Here is a 14210-nt window from a genome sequence, read left to right on the forward strand (position 1 = left end):
TCCTCTTTGTTGGCTGACGACTGTCTCCTCCCTGGGATCGACCTCTGTCACTGTCACATTGCCTGTGGACACACATAAACAGAAAAGGCAGAATCAATTCTTTTGCATACACTGTATCAATTTCACACTCTCATTCATTAGCAAAATTCAGACATACACAATCTAACTCGTACAATCAAATTAATCACACACTTCAATCTCTAAACACTTTTAATTCCTGTCTCATCTACTCACTTTTATCATCAATCTAAACAATTTGTTCTCTACTCTCCAGTCAAATTCTATAGCAATTTTTTTGAATTCTCTCCTTTAACTTACCTCCTGAATTATGAAAACCTCTTTCAACTATAAATTTCAAATTTCTTCTAATTTTCTCTAAATCCTGTCAATTTTCCACTTTTCTTTGCCAATTTTTTACATTTGTAACTCCCAATTCTCCAGCCTTCTCACTGGAATATGGTTCATATGATTCTCTTTCAGCGGTTGGAAACAGACCCATTGTTAGTTTCAGTGGGGAAACATTACCTTTTGTTAATGAAGATGTTAGTTGGGGTAATTGGTGTTAGATATTTTCATAGCTTCATGCAAAAAGATGACATGCAGTAGGGCGTTTCCAACTACTGTTCTTATAAATGTTTTCAAACCCCATTTACTCTGTCAGTCGGTCTCGTCCAGTCAGTCATTGCTTGCTTGAATTGATTCCATTGAAATGATTCCAACCCCCTTTTCCTTTGCAAACACACCCCTGTATTTCCAAAAAATGTTTTCCCTTCGTTCACTACCATATCTCCCCAATCAAATTTGCTTCCTTTTTGAAGTTGCCAAAGTTTCCTGCACCGTTCAGATTTTTATTTTAATTTTTCACCAATTATCCTCCACTTCCAGAGAAATATTCAGTAATTCCAAATACTTCATTGAGCAATTCAAATTGTACTTCATACATTCAATCTCGCTTACTTTCATATTTACATTCCATTTTGTAAACCAAATTTCTCAGCCACCTATTCCACACATTCTCTCCATACAATTTCTATGCTATTGATTGATGTCCAAATGCCATTACACTCCTCAGCAGTTCCTGATATCTTTAAACTTGGCATATTTACTACAAGCATACACAGAAATATCCATCTCTCTCTGCTGACAGACCACAGTCATTCCTCACTCTTTCACTCATTGCATTTGACCCACTCTCATACATACAAGCTTCTTATCTCAGACCATTATCTAACATGTTAACCTATTAGACAATAAGTACTTTGAATTTTGAGCATTGTATCCTGAATTTGTGCTGCCTAATGCACCTCTATGCTACCCATGAAACTCTATAGTATTTTGCTTTATCACTCCAAAATGTTCTCATTTTAAATCCACCAAATGCTGCTACGTCCATTACCAATGTGTCAATAGCCTATTTGATCTTTTCTTCTTGCCAAGAAATGCTGACTCTACCAATTACCTTTGTCTACACTGGTACATTGACCATAGCCTTGCAGTTGGCACATTCTCTCTCCCCTCAGCAGACAAACACTTCCACCCTTTGTTCATCGCAGACCATTATCATAATCCAATTTAGGCTAAGACCTTCCTGTCTTCTTCATTCACTCCACGCTAAATTGTTTGTTAACTTTGAGCTGTTTCAGTCCCTTTTTCCTTTCAAATGTTTAACAGCCAACTTCAAAAGTCTAAGAACCACTTCAGACCAGTGATAAAACAATTGCCCACAGGCCCCCAGCCAATCTGGGAGTGCCCCACACAGCCTTTTAAATCACACTGGGTCTCCACCCCTCATAGGCTGTCAATCACTCATTGCCCCCTGGTCATCAATGCATTGCAAATATATGTTAAGTATTCTCAACTTCCAGTTGCCAGCACATTAACATCCATTGCTTACCTTAATTCTTCAAGATCAGACATGTTATTTTTTCCCTTCCAGACCATCAGCACCCCTCCTTGACACACTCCATTTACATCTTAAAAGACACCTCAACCCCTCTATGTTGGAGCAGAAACGGATCTCTCTCACCCAAAACAAGCACTTTCTGTTCAGTGAATCTCTTAAACACTTATTTTCTTGTCCACGTTTCTCCTTTTTTATTTTATTTTATTTTTCTCTTTTCCCCCCCCAAAAATGTTCCATTCCATTCTGCTCTTCTCAAATGAAAATTAAAAGCTAGTCCCGGATTCCAGCCCTCAATTTCCACCTTCCATCTCTCTCTCTCCATTACCATGGTAATTAAGCTCTAGTGGCCAAAACGATTAACACACATCCACAGAAATTTACCTTTTCTCCTCGTATGATGTTGAAATACCTTATCAGTTCACACTGCATGCATCTTCACCCCAATTCAAATTTCTGCATAGCCATTCTGACTTCCACCCTTCCTGCTAGCCTATATGATTTCACATTCAACCCAGTCAAAGCTTATTGAACAGATGTCATATACAGCCGCAACCACCAACCATTTTACTCGCCATGTCGTCACTCTGTTAACTTCCACTCTTTAGTTATATTGTTGCTCCACTTCATTCCTTCTTCCATTATTATTTTATGTTTCAAAGTAGGCTATCTTTCTATCTTGCCATGTATATTCTACACTGAAATAATTCCAGCCAACACAGTCTATATGGCCTCTCAGCCCTTTGCTTTTCATCCCTACCTGACCTGTTCCTTCTACACTAGATATCTCCATCCAAAAGAAATAATTCTTTCCATCTTGTCACACTTTCAAAAACCTTTTAATTCTCTGTACTTTCTTCTCATCTTTCAATCCGATCATTACCTACCAGCCAATCAATGTTCTCTCTTTTTTTTTCTTCTTTCTTTCTCCCTTTCTTTTTAGTTTCAATACAAATTACACACACACTTCATTCTCGTGGATCCACACACACACACACACACACACACACACACACACACACACACACACACACACACACACACACACACACACACACACACACACACACACAATAACACTGGCATACTCTCTCTCTCTCTCTCTCTCTCTCTCTCTCTCTCTCTCTCTCTCTCTCTCTCTCTCTCTCTCTCTCTCTTTATGCCCAAATTCACATACAGCAAAAAATATTAACTTCCACTATTAAAATTACACCAGAGATTGATCCATAACTGAAATTATTTTTCATCTTCCGACGGGGAAAAAGCTAAACATCTTCACCTAGTATTTAAATTTGTCCATACAATTATCCCTCTGCTCTTGAGTAATACCACACACACATAGTAGGCCTACACTCATACACACTGAGATCTCTCTTCCATGGATTCGTGCCTGTCCTATATCAATAATTATATTACATAAGATCAACCGAAACCATCACTATCAGCGCTTCATTCGGCCCGATTCTCACAAAAATACGACTGCCCATCATACGTCTTTGGGATCGACCACCTCCCGCATAAATGCCTTTCAGAATTTAAACACTGCTTTTAAGGCCACATATTTCAGTGTGCAGTGTGCTACCCTAGTATACGCAACTCGCCCTCACCGAAAGAACAATATTTTGAGCATCTATTTTTGCTGACCGTCCAAATCATATCCAAAAAATGAGCCTGTCCAGCCTAAAACCTTGAAATCGACCACCTACCACATACGCCGTTCATATTGTACACCGCTTCTAATAGGCCACATAAAAGTGTGCAGTGCCCGCCATTTGTATAACTCAAACACCCCCTCATTCTCGGTAATATGCTGGATCATCCATTTTTGGTTTCTTTATCTTCCCCAACTTCATCATTTCAAACAACTGTACACTTCAGCTTAACTTCCCACTTCCTTAGCTAATATAATGCAATATAATACAATTATTTGAAATAATTAACGTTATTGGAATCTACTCACCGGGCCCAGAGTGCAGTCCAACTTTTGCCGTCAGCAGGTCTTTGATGAACTTCTTCCAGTAGGCTCCTTCCACTTCTTACTTGGCCAAGTTTTTTGAGATGTTGTCCTTCCTGGAATAATCCATCTTTCCCCTGTCTGCGGCTCCATCATCATCGCACTTCTGACACCATTAAATGTGGGGTTCTTCTCTATTAATGTCAGACAAGCACTTTTGGTCCGGTGAGTTATCTGCAGATTTTATTTGACTGCTTCCGATATGGAAACAGTAACATGGAACATCCTAGCGAGAAATACCATTCTCGCTGATCTTAGGTAGGATGCACACTGGCTTGTGTCATCCCAGGGCATTTATACTCTGGGCCCACACAGCCCCATGGCCCTGCCAGGCCCTTTACAGATGCAAATTAGCTTGACCACACCTCACCTGAGCTGGCACTCAACACAGATTACAATGCTGACACACTGGAACGATATATAAAGTCACAGACATATATCTATATTCCTGCATATACATGTACATATAATAATCTGCATATGAATCATATAAGAATGAAAATATTACCACAGGATCCTGAGACTTGAGACGCAGCTGGCTAACTCAGTCATGGAGCTGACCAGGGAGCAGGGTGCCTACTTGCCTGCAAACATGAGAGTGGGAACATTCATATTTTTTGCTGTGGATAACAGTGATTTCAATGAAGACACATCTGATGGTAAAAGGACTCTACATGCTACTGCTACTGCTCTTTACCAACGGCAAACAGTGTCCACAGACCTAGCCAGCAGGACCAGAACAAGGCTGCTTAACCAGAAAGCAAGAGATCGCTCCTTGAAGACACTGACAATGCCAGACTTTGTCCAGTGTTGTGCACCCAAGACGCAGACAGTCAAAAGTAGCTCATTTCCTGACTTTTAGCCTGGTACAAGCTTGGATATAATCAAGCCCTACTTTGCACAGGACATGGTCTGGCTTCTTTCACGTTCCATGATGCGAACAGATGAGGCAAAAGATGAACAGGAATTTAGAGCAGACCACATACTACCATCTGGGGGACTTGAGCCAGATCCTGCAGAAGGTTCAGTGGTCACAACTCCACAGTTGACTGAAAATGAACAAATTCCTGTTTTAGAACCTGCGTCTGATACAGAGGCAACTGCTCCACAGCCACCATCTGATCATGACATTAAGCATCACAATATCCCTACCTGTTCAGCATACAACTCACTTCTGGCCTCCAAGAAGCCTCTCACAGAAGTTAATGTTATGCCTTTGATAGCTGCACCAGCACACGAATGGCAAACACTGATCACAGTGTTGAAGCAGACACAACAGATAAATTGCACAGTCATGGGCCCTGGCCGAAAGACTGTAATAACTCTGGATATGGCACTCTACGAACGTGCAAAGCAACTTGAAATGACCAGAGATGACTGCAAGGGAAAGTGGGTGCTGAGGCTGGGTGAAATGCACACTGTGATGGCAGCACTGAGGGCTGCTGGCAACATCATTGAAGATAGTGGGCTGGATGAAGCCTGGATTGAAGCAGACATCTATGGTCCTGCTACAACAAGGCAGATCCTAGAAGCAAAGCATATGAAGAGGGCTCTAGAAGCACACATGACTACAGTCCAAGCCCTGTTTGACCTCTATCTGGAGGAATTCTTTCAGGAATATTCAACACTGAAGAGTGTATGTGCAGAATCAGCAAAGCTAGCTGACGTAAGCTGTGTTGGACAGATTCATGCAAAAGTGCTGGAGGGGCAGCAGACCATGCTGGCTACATTAGAGTCGAACAAAGTACTTGAGGCTATGGCACAGTTTGACAAGAAGAACGAATCCAGTCATCCACTTTTCAAGTTTGTTCGGCGCTACATGCACATGATCTTACTGATATATACATCCATCCGTGCTACGCGTGATGGCCTTTGGGAGCTTCATCTGTCCTCACTTGATGAGCTGTGCAAATACTTTTTTGCTCAGGACAAGCTCAAATATGCCAGGCTCGTTCCACTCTACCTGGCAGAAATGAAGGCATTGCAGACCACTGATCCTGACATATACCAAGAATTTATGGAAGGGAATTTTTCTGTCAATAAAAATGAAATCCCATTCTGTGCCATTGGGGTGGATCATGCACTTGAACATGTTAATCACATTATGAAGGTCACAGGAGGACTTGTGGGGATCACTCAAAATGCTAGTGCAAGGGAGAGATTCTTTCTCACTGCCCCTGAGTTGAGCAGGCTTGCTGAACAAGCACATCAAATTACTGGCACACCCACGACTAAACGGAATCAGCACCATGAGCTGTCCATGACTGTCTGGACAAGACAGGAAAAGAATGTTGTACGACTCAAAGATGTGATCAGATCATCCTTGAATCCCATGACGTATGATGGTGAAGATCTGCCAAATGTTATAACAAAGGCTGTGATGCCACCTCATATTCAGAAAGATGTATGCAACCAAGATGAGATTGGGCAGCAGATGTATGCTACTTTTGTGGACGAGCGGATCAACAAAAGTGAAATTAGTGTCTGGGCCAGAATGAAGAAGGCTCAACTGAAGATGTGGAAGTGTGCGAGAAAAGTAGTAAAACAAAAACTAGCTGACCAGGTTGTAGAATTAAAGGATGAGAGGTCACTCTTTGCTCGTATGCTGATAGTTGCTCGATCACGACCAGAGATTGACCTGAAGGAAGCCATTGGGCAGCATGAGTTTACAGCCCAACCACATGCCCTGTTCTCAGTGACTGGAGACCTTCTGCCATGTACGGACAAGAGCAAGCTAATGACCATACTTGAGGAGCTGCCCAGTCAGACGATTTGTGATGACAGTGACCAAAATGATCAGGATGTTGTAACTCATAGTTGTCCATTGCCAACCAAGAAGGTCATTGTAATTGATGGAATGGCTGTAGTACAAGGAATGGGAAAGCCACCATTTATCACCACATGTGCCCAATGGGCCAGCCACTTCATAGCCACCCTGGCTGTAAAGACCAAAGATTATGATGAGATCCATGTAGTGTTTGATCGCTATGATCTTCCTTCTTCACTAAAGGAGGCCACACGAGAGAGACGCCAAGGTGGAAAGCAGCCAACTGCTTACCATGTGCAGGACAGCACCCCAATGGGGAAATTGTCTGCCAAACAGTTCCTATCAAGCATCAGGACCAAAGATGAGCTGACGGTCTACCTTGCCAGGAAAGCTCTTCAACACTTTACGGGAAAACCACAGGTTTTCATTGTCACATCAAGGCAAGATGTTCTCTCAAATTGTATGAATGTGCAACATCTTCACAGCTCCCAAGAAGAGGCTGACACAAGAATAATTCTTCATGGTTTGGATGCTGTTAAAAGGGGTGCAACAAAACTCTATATAGAGTCCCCTGACACCGATGTGTTTGTTCTTGCAATTCGACGGTACCATCAGCTATGCAAAGACACCTACTTTATCACTGGTGTGGGTAATAAAAAACGGATCATCTCTCTGGAACCAGTGGTTAATGCACTTGGTGAAGAAAGGACCGCAGCCTTGCCAGGATTCCATGTTTTTTCTGGAGCTGACCAAACAGGTCGATTTGCTGGTAAGGGAAAGCTGACATGTTGGCAAGCATTTAACAGGAGTTCCCCAGATGTGTGGTCTGCATTTGCTGGTCTCGGAGATACAGAAAGAATAACTCCTGATATGGAAAAGAGCATCGAAGAATTTGTTTGCCAGCTGTATGAGCCTGGCACTACCCTGACAGATGTCAGTGAACTCAGGTGGACGCTATTCACCAAACGACAGCTGGAAGCTCAAAAGCTGCCCCCGACACGAGGGGCATTGCATGAAGCCATTGCCCGTGCACATTTCCAGGCAATAATCTGGGATCAAGACCATGTAGCTCATCCGAAGTTACCATCACCAAAGGATAATGGATGGGAAGAAGAGGGAGGCCAACTGGTACCAATAACATCTCGTGTTCCCCATGCCCCAGCCACCATTACACAGTTAATTAAATGTGGCTGCAAGAAGAGCAAATGTATGTCACACTGTTCTTGTAGGTCTCATGGTATCAACTGTTCAGAGATGTGCTTGTGCGGAGCAGATGAAGAGGTTTGTGGAAATATGAGCCAGGGAGATATGGTAGGAATGGATGATGAGGAGGAGGATGGAGATACTTCTGTTTAATATGATCGCAAATCTGAAAGTGTCATTGTAAACAGCAGCACATGAACCATGAACCATTCCAGAAAATGTTTTCTGTATTTTGTTTTCATATTGTTGAAACTGGTTAAAACAAGTATTAAACAGAAAGTTTGGATGTTAAGTGCCCTGTGTTAAGCATTTATTTAGCTTGTATGTTAGAAAAAAATAGAAAAAAAGATACAAAAAAAATAACAAAAATAATGCAAAAATATAAGAAAATAATAAAAAAATACAAAAAAATAAAGAAATATATATTTTTTAAATCCTAAAAACATATAAAATAATTATAAAACAATTATGCATGAAGAAAAACATAATATACTAACTCTTTTAATTAAAATAATAATACAAGCCATATTTCAGGCGTCAATTGCAGTAAAATATCAAAATCGGGGGGGAAAAGGTAAGAAACTGGGGGAAAAAAATGGAGACATATTTTTTCTCAAAGTTCAATGACCCTAGAACACATTTCAAACAGTCTCCAAAAATTAACATTGAAATCCCACAGAAATACATAGGCTCTCACACTATACCGTCATTGCGACAGTCACGTATATGTTCTCGTATATAATCCTATAGGCTCACACTGACCTCATGGTGGGAGGTAAGACAGAAGTTGTTTACCAAACTAAGGATGGTGGATCAAAAAATTGATCAAGAGTAGGAAGATGAAAGAAGACTGTGTTGAAGTGATATGTGTATCTGAAATCTCTATGAACCTGCAACGACTGTTCATGTTAAACGCATATCACTGATGTGACCTGTGGATGTGGTTAATGTACAAGCTCTGGGAAACAGTATGGATTATAGTACTGCATTTATGTTGTTTCATGTACTTGGGAGTGTACTTCAAGCATACCTGTTAATATATTTACAATACTTAACATGATATACTTTTTACAGACTTGAAGTGTTCCAATGTAGTCCAAAGAAGCATGAAGTTAATATACTTTTATTGAACTTCAAGTAACAATAAAATGTCATACAAGAGTAGTCCAGCACACTCTTAATGCCATACGAATGCATGAAAAGTGTGCTTGGAGCATACTTTCAAAAGTATGCTTGTAGTGCACTTAAAGTTGTCCAAAAGCGGTGCCAATTTAGCAGCGTCAATGTGCTGCAAGTGTGCTGAAGTACTGCTTTAGTAGTGCTTCAGCGCACTAATAGTGCAATGAAGTGCACTTTAAATCTCCGAAAATAATAGACTTTGTACTTAATACGGTCAAAAAAAGTACACTTTAAGTATATGGGTTTTTCACCTGGGGAGTTGATACAGGAATGAAAAATGTGTACCCATCCCAGAAAGACCTACCACAGCAGCTAGAACTATACACATAAGAAAGAAGAGTTTTAGGTCCACATTCACAGCTGAAGTAACCTTGAACTAGGAACATTGGTGTGTCTGACCAAAATGACAGCTGTAGCAGTGATATACGTTTAGACTTTGAAATCGTAATTGTAACTCTGCGCCACCGTCAGAAGTGTTTCCTAGGGCCTTGTACTGTTTTCATGGAGACATTTGGGCAATTGTTTAATGTATATGATGTGCCACTGTTTGCTTGAGTGCTAACATTTTTGTAGTATTTCTAACCATGTGTCTTTTAAATGGAGTGATTAGTGTGCATCTACACATTTGTGTGTATTCTTACTCTCACTTAACTTGGCTGCAACCGCAATTAACCCAATGCCCATTCCTAATCTCTGCAAATGTTCTTCATGAAAACCAATTGACTATGCCCATATTTGGGCGTTCCTTCCTGGGAGCAGTGAGTAGGGTTAACGAACCAAATGACAAGTAATCACGGTAGTGTCTTGGGTGTTACCCATGGCCAATGTGAAGACTGCCTGGCTCAAGGCAGCCAAAATATGAAAGGGAGACAACACCACAGCGTCCAATTCACATGATATATTTAATTCTGAGATGAACACAAGATAAATGAAAACAAGCAGCTGATCTAGTGAGAGGAGCGAGTCTGGTAGGTCAGGTGCAGAAGGAGAGAGAGCCGCAGACGGAATCCCCAGGTCTTTATAGCTGAATCAATCTGCCAAAACCTGGCTTCACTCACTCCAGCATTGTGTGAAAACAAGGCACAGGTGCAGGGGGCGGAGTCCACACAGTCGTTAGTAAGGCCAATCGTAACACCAATCATGCACTAATGAGTGTGATACGCTCCACCTGAAGTGCACAAAATAAAAAGGCCAGTCTGCGCTAAAGGAAATAGTGGTCAAATATGTGACACAGACCACAAAAAGCAACAGTAAAAATGCAAAGACCTCCATTGTTGAATTGAAAAAGACACCAAACCCGCTGCATGTTGTGCATCAGCCATTAGTGCAAGCTCAATTGACTGAATTCCAAGCAAAGGAATCATTGTTTCAATGGCAAATACTGTACTGTACTACTAAAATAGTGTGTAAAGTTGTATGGTATAACAATGAATAAAAATGCAATGCTGTATGCCTGACCTTGCTGCTGGCCTTGCTCGGTGGACTCGCACAGGTAGACTCGCTGGTCTTATCGCTCGGAGGTCTTATCGCTCGGAGGTCTTATCGCTCGGAGGTCTTATCGCTCGGAGGTCTTATCGCTCGGAGGTCTTGCCACGAGGAGGGCAAACACGAGGGCTGGCGCTTCTGCTGACGCTTCAGCGGCAACTGCTTGCTACTATAGGAACCCTCGACAACCCTGGGCACCCCCAACCTGAAAAAAGAACAAAGGGATGTGGGTCACATACCGATGACCTAATTGGCAACAGCCTTCTAACAGGCTGGTAATTACATGACTTGATAGTTAACCCTACACTCTGGGCATGCTTGAGCGAACAATCTTCAACGTATGCGTGCAAAGAGCAACAGGTGTCTGCTCCAGAGGTTCACCTCGGAACCCAGCATGCATTCCGCTGCTCACCAGAGCATGTAAAATCCAATTGTGTCCACCCAGTTTCGAACTGGGGACCTTTCGCGTGTTAGGCGAACTTGATAACCACTACACTATGGAAACAGCCGCGAGAAGGCATAGTCCTTGGGCGGGTGGGCCACTGCAATTCTCTTATCCACGCCCTCGTTAACGGATAACGTCGAGCAGCTCATCGGCATATATAACAACTCACTGTTTCCACCCACTTTCGAACTGGGGACCTTTCGCGTGTGAGGCGAACGTGATAACCACTACACTATGGAAACTGAAAGGGCTGTCTGTAGGTGCTTCAGATTCTTTGAAGACGGAAACCACTACACCGCGGAAACTGCAGGGTAGTGTGAGGAATGGCTCCTCGGAAATTGACATCCTCGGAAAAGCCATGCCGTGACCCGGATTCGAACCGGACTATTGTAACTGACTATTATTCTGAATGTTGAGATTGCACATTTCAGCTATGTCTATTATAATATACCTATGTCTAAATATAGTCTATTTATTCAGTAGTACATCCAAATACCAAACCCATAAAGTATAGCACAACAAACAAAACAAATATGCATGCGACATGTGAACTTTGTACTTACCCTCAACAGTGAACTGCTTTCAATGTTAATAGATCAACTGAACACACGCATTATTATATAAGGCCGGAACGTGGCCTGCATAACAAAGACATGAGGATGGCGAAGAGATGATCCCGATTCATGTCAGGATCATCAGGCCAGAGTAAGCAGTAGAGAATAAAACCTTTCAGCAATGGGAGTCCGATGGCTTCTGTTAGGTTCAAACCCTTAACATTTGTAAATATGAAACACCTGAAATGAAAGACACAGAGAATCCTTAATTAAGTTTCAAACCGGCTTGGAGAGCGGATGGGGAGAACCGTCAGCTACCATTTTCCCCACTCGTTCTAAACGATGTAATAGCCATAAGTCATATTTATTGGAGGATTTTCCCTGATAACAATTATCTCTATCCGCTAAAGGGAAAAGGGGGCGTACCCGGATAGAGATTAATTCATTCACACTCACACACACACACACACAAACACACGAACACACTAGCCAGGCTGCGCCCTCCTAGTGACGCAACACCTTCGGCGGCGCTGCAGATCGGATCTCGATTGCAAGTCTATGATAATCAGGCAACGAACACACAGTCCTTGGCCTGCCATGTGGAGATGCAACTCTGTTGTGTTTGGGCATTCCATTGTTCTGGTACAGATAAAGTCCTCGCACAGTCCAGTAATCTTCTGCAGCCTTGAACAGGAATTCTTGAATGTGAAAGGGCACATTTGTGCCAAGGCAACAGGTTTGCTCTCATAAAGAATAAAATACAGTTCCAACATTTCCCCCTGTTTATTCTTTATAGAGGCAAACATTAACATCATCCAGTGATCACTTCAAATGATTTTTTCTTTAAATAGGTACACTTAGAGGCCCCGAGCATAACCCCCTGGGTCAGGGAACAGATCAGGGACCTGGATGGAATCGTCAGATTGGTGTGGAGGCTCATGGTCTCCACCAACAACATCATTATAGTGTCATCGACATCACTATCCTGTCTAGTTAGAAGAGCATATAGGTTTGACATTTTTTTTCTTCCATTGGTGCAATGGCAGTGGTAATAAATCTGGTGCACAACACTCTAATACAAGGAATACAACAACATCCACATAACGTGAGGATCGCCGCAAATATTGCAATAGACATGATTATGGACGCTGCCAACTGTTTGTATTGGCCAAACATGTCAGAGGAACCATCCCACACTGAAGTATCGACCCCGGAGTGGTCTCTCATTTTCTTTTTGGTTGAGGGATCCCAGTCCCTCTATCGCCCTGGTGAGACTTCCGTCATCTGCCGTATTGTTCGGTATGAAGGAACAACATTGATAACCAAAAATAGAGCACACACTCCTATCGGCCAAAAGCATATCAACCGCAATACGAGATTGGAATGCGATTAGGCAGGTTGCCTTCAGTTGTTCATGGATGGCCCTGAACTCGAATTCAGTTTTGTTGCCCAGCGCCTGCACATTTATAGTGGATGTTGTTCATTCTGTCCACATTTTTGTTTATAGTACACCACCAACATACAAATGATTCAAACCCTGATGCAATTTGATTCCACATTGTAGCTCTCTTATGTTTGTTTTAGGTTAGGTTAAGGGGTGAAGTTTCAGAACAAGGTTTCATTTAACATGTGCCCTATACACATATTTGTTTGATGCACTGATTAATCCTAAAATATCTCTCCTGTTTGAGACATGTGCCATCCACATGACTCAATAAGACTTAAGTAATTTCCGAAACAGACTTTGAGCACAGTAAATGATGAGAAGTAAACATCTTCCAACACCCTCCAGTTCATAGGTGCATGAGTGATTCTACGATTCCCCTACGCTTTTGGCAAAAGCAAAAAGTCAATTATCAGTATTTTTCCCAACTAAATGACCTAGATGTTTACATAGTGCCAAACAAACAAATTGCCAAGCTTAATCTTAATAGTTAGTGGAATTGGCAAATCAAATCCACGGACTTAAAAGTGTAGCCGAATCAGAGAATCACTCGCATAGCCTACATCAAGGCAGGCTTTTTCAAAACATTTGCTTAAAGAAATACACAGACATTAGTTTAGAGGAGGTGCACAGATTAGAGAGCATTATAATAGAGAGGAAACAAAAAATGTTTTGTTAGTTTAGACAAAACAAAACCCAAAGCCGCCCAACCATTCTCTCATAATCTATAATCAAAATAAAATAGATAGCTCTACATTCCCGGGGAACAACAATTTATCAAGAGCAAAATTATGAAAAAGAAAATTACTCTGGTCAGTATCTGACTATTGTGGCTCACGTTTACATTAGAGTTCCTTACAGAATAGGCGATAAACGCAAACTGACAAAATGTGGTGTTGACCACATAGTTCATCCAATATAGAATGTAGAAGAAACATTAAGCATGCCGTACAAAATGACTATACCCATAGTATTGGCTGTCTTTACATGATAGTTAGGCCTGCATAAATCACTTTGTAACAGAACTGAAATATATTGGCATGCAGTCCTCACTGCCCTTTTGTCATGAGGTCATGGTGATATAGGGGCCTAGCCCAACTCCTGCCAATAATGTCAGTACATTCAAAAATGTATTTTGTAAAAATAAAAAATTTGAGTATGAGTAATATTTGAGAATCCAATAATATTTGAGAATCCAATAATGGATTATTATTGAGAA

At 41.6% G+C, this 14210-nt stretch overlaps 2 non-coding genes across 2 annotated transcripts; both read right to left on the bottom strand.

The window, feature by feature from the left end:
* Positions 1–10980: 10980 nt before the first annotated feature.
* trnav-aac (transfer RNA valine (anticodon AAC)) lies at positions 10981–11053 on the bottom strand. Its single transcript has one exon. It is a non-coding gene; the product is annotated as a tRNA-Val (tRNA).
* Positions 11054–11162: 109 nt separating this feature from the next.
* trnav-cac (transfer RNA valine (anticodon CAC)) lies at positions 11163–11235 on the bottom strand. The gene has a single exon. It is a non-coding gene; the product is annotated as a tRNA-Val (tRNA).
* Positions 11236–14210: the final 2975 nt, after the last annotated feature.

This window comes from Engraulis encrasicolus, chromosome 21 (assembly GCF_034702125.1).
Source record: "Engraulis encrasicolus isolate BLACKSEA-1 chromosome 21, IST_EnEncr_1.0, whole genome shotgun sequence".
Classification (NCBI taxonomy): Eukaryota; Metazoa; Chordata; class Actinopteri; order Clupeiformes; family Engraulidae; genus Engraulis; species Engraulis encrasicolus.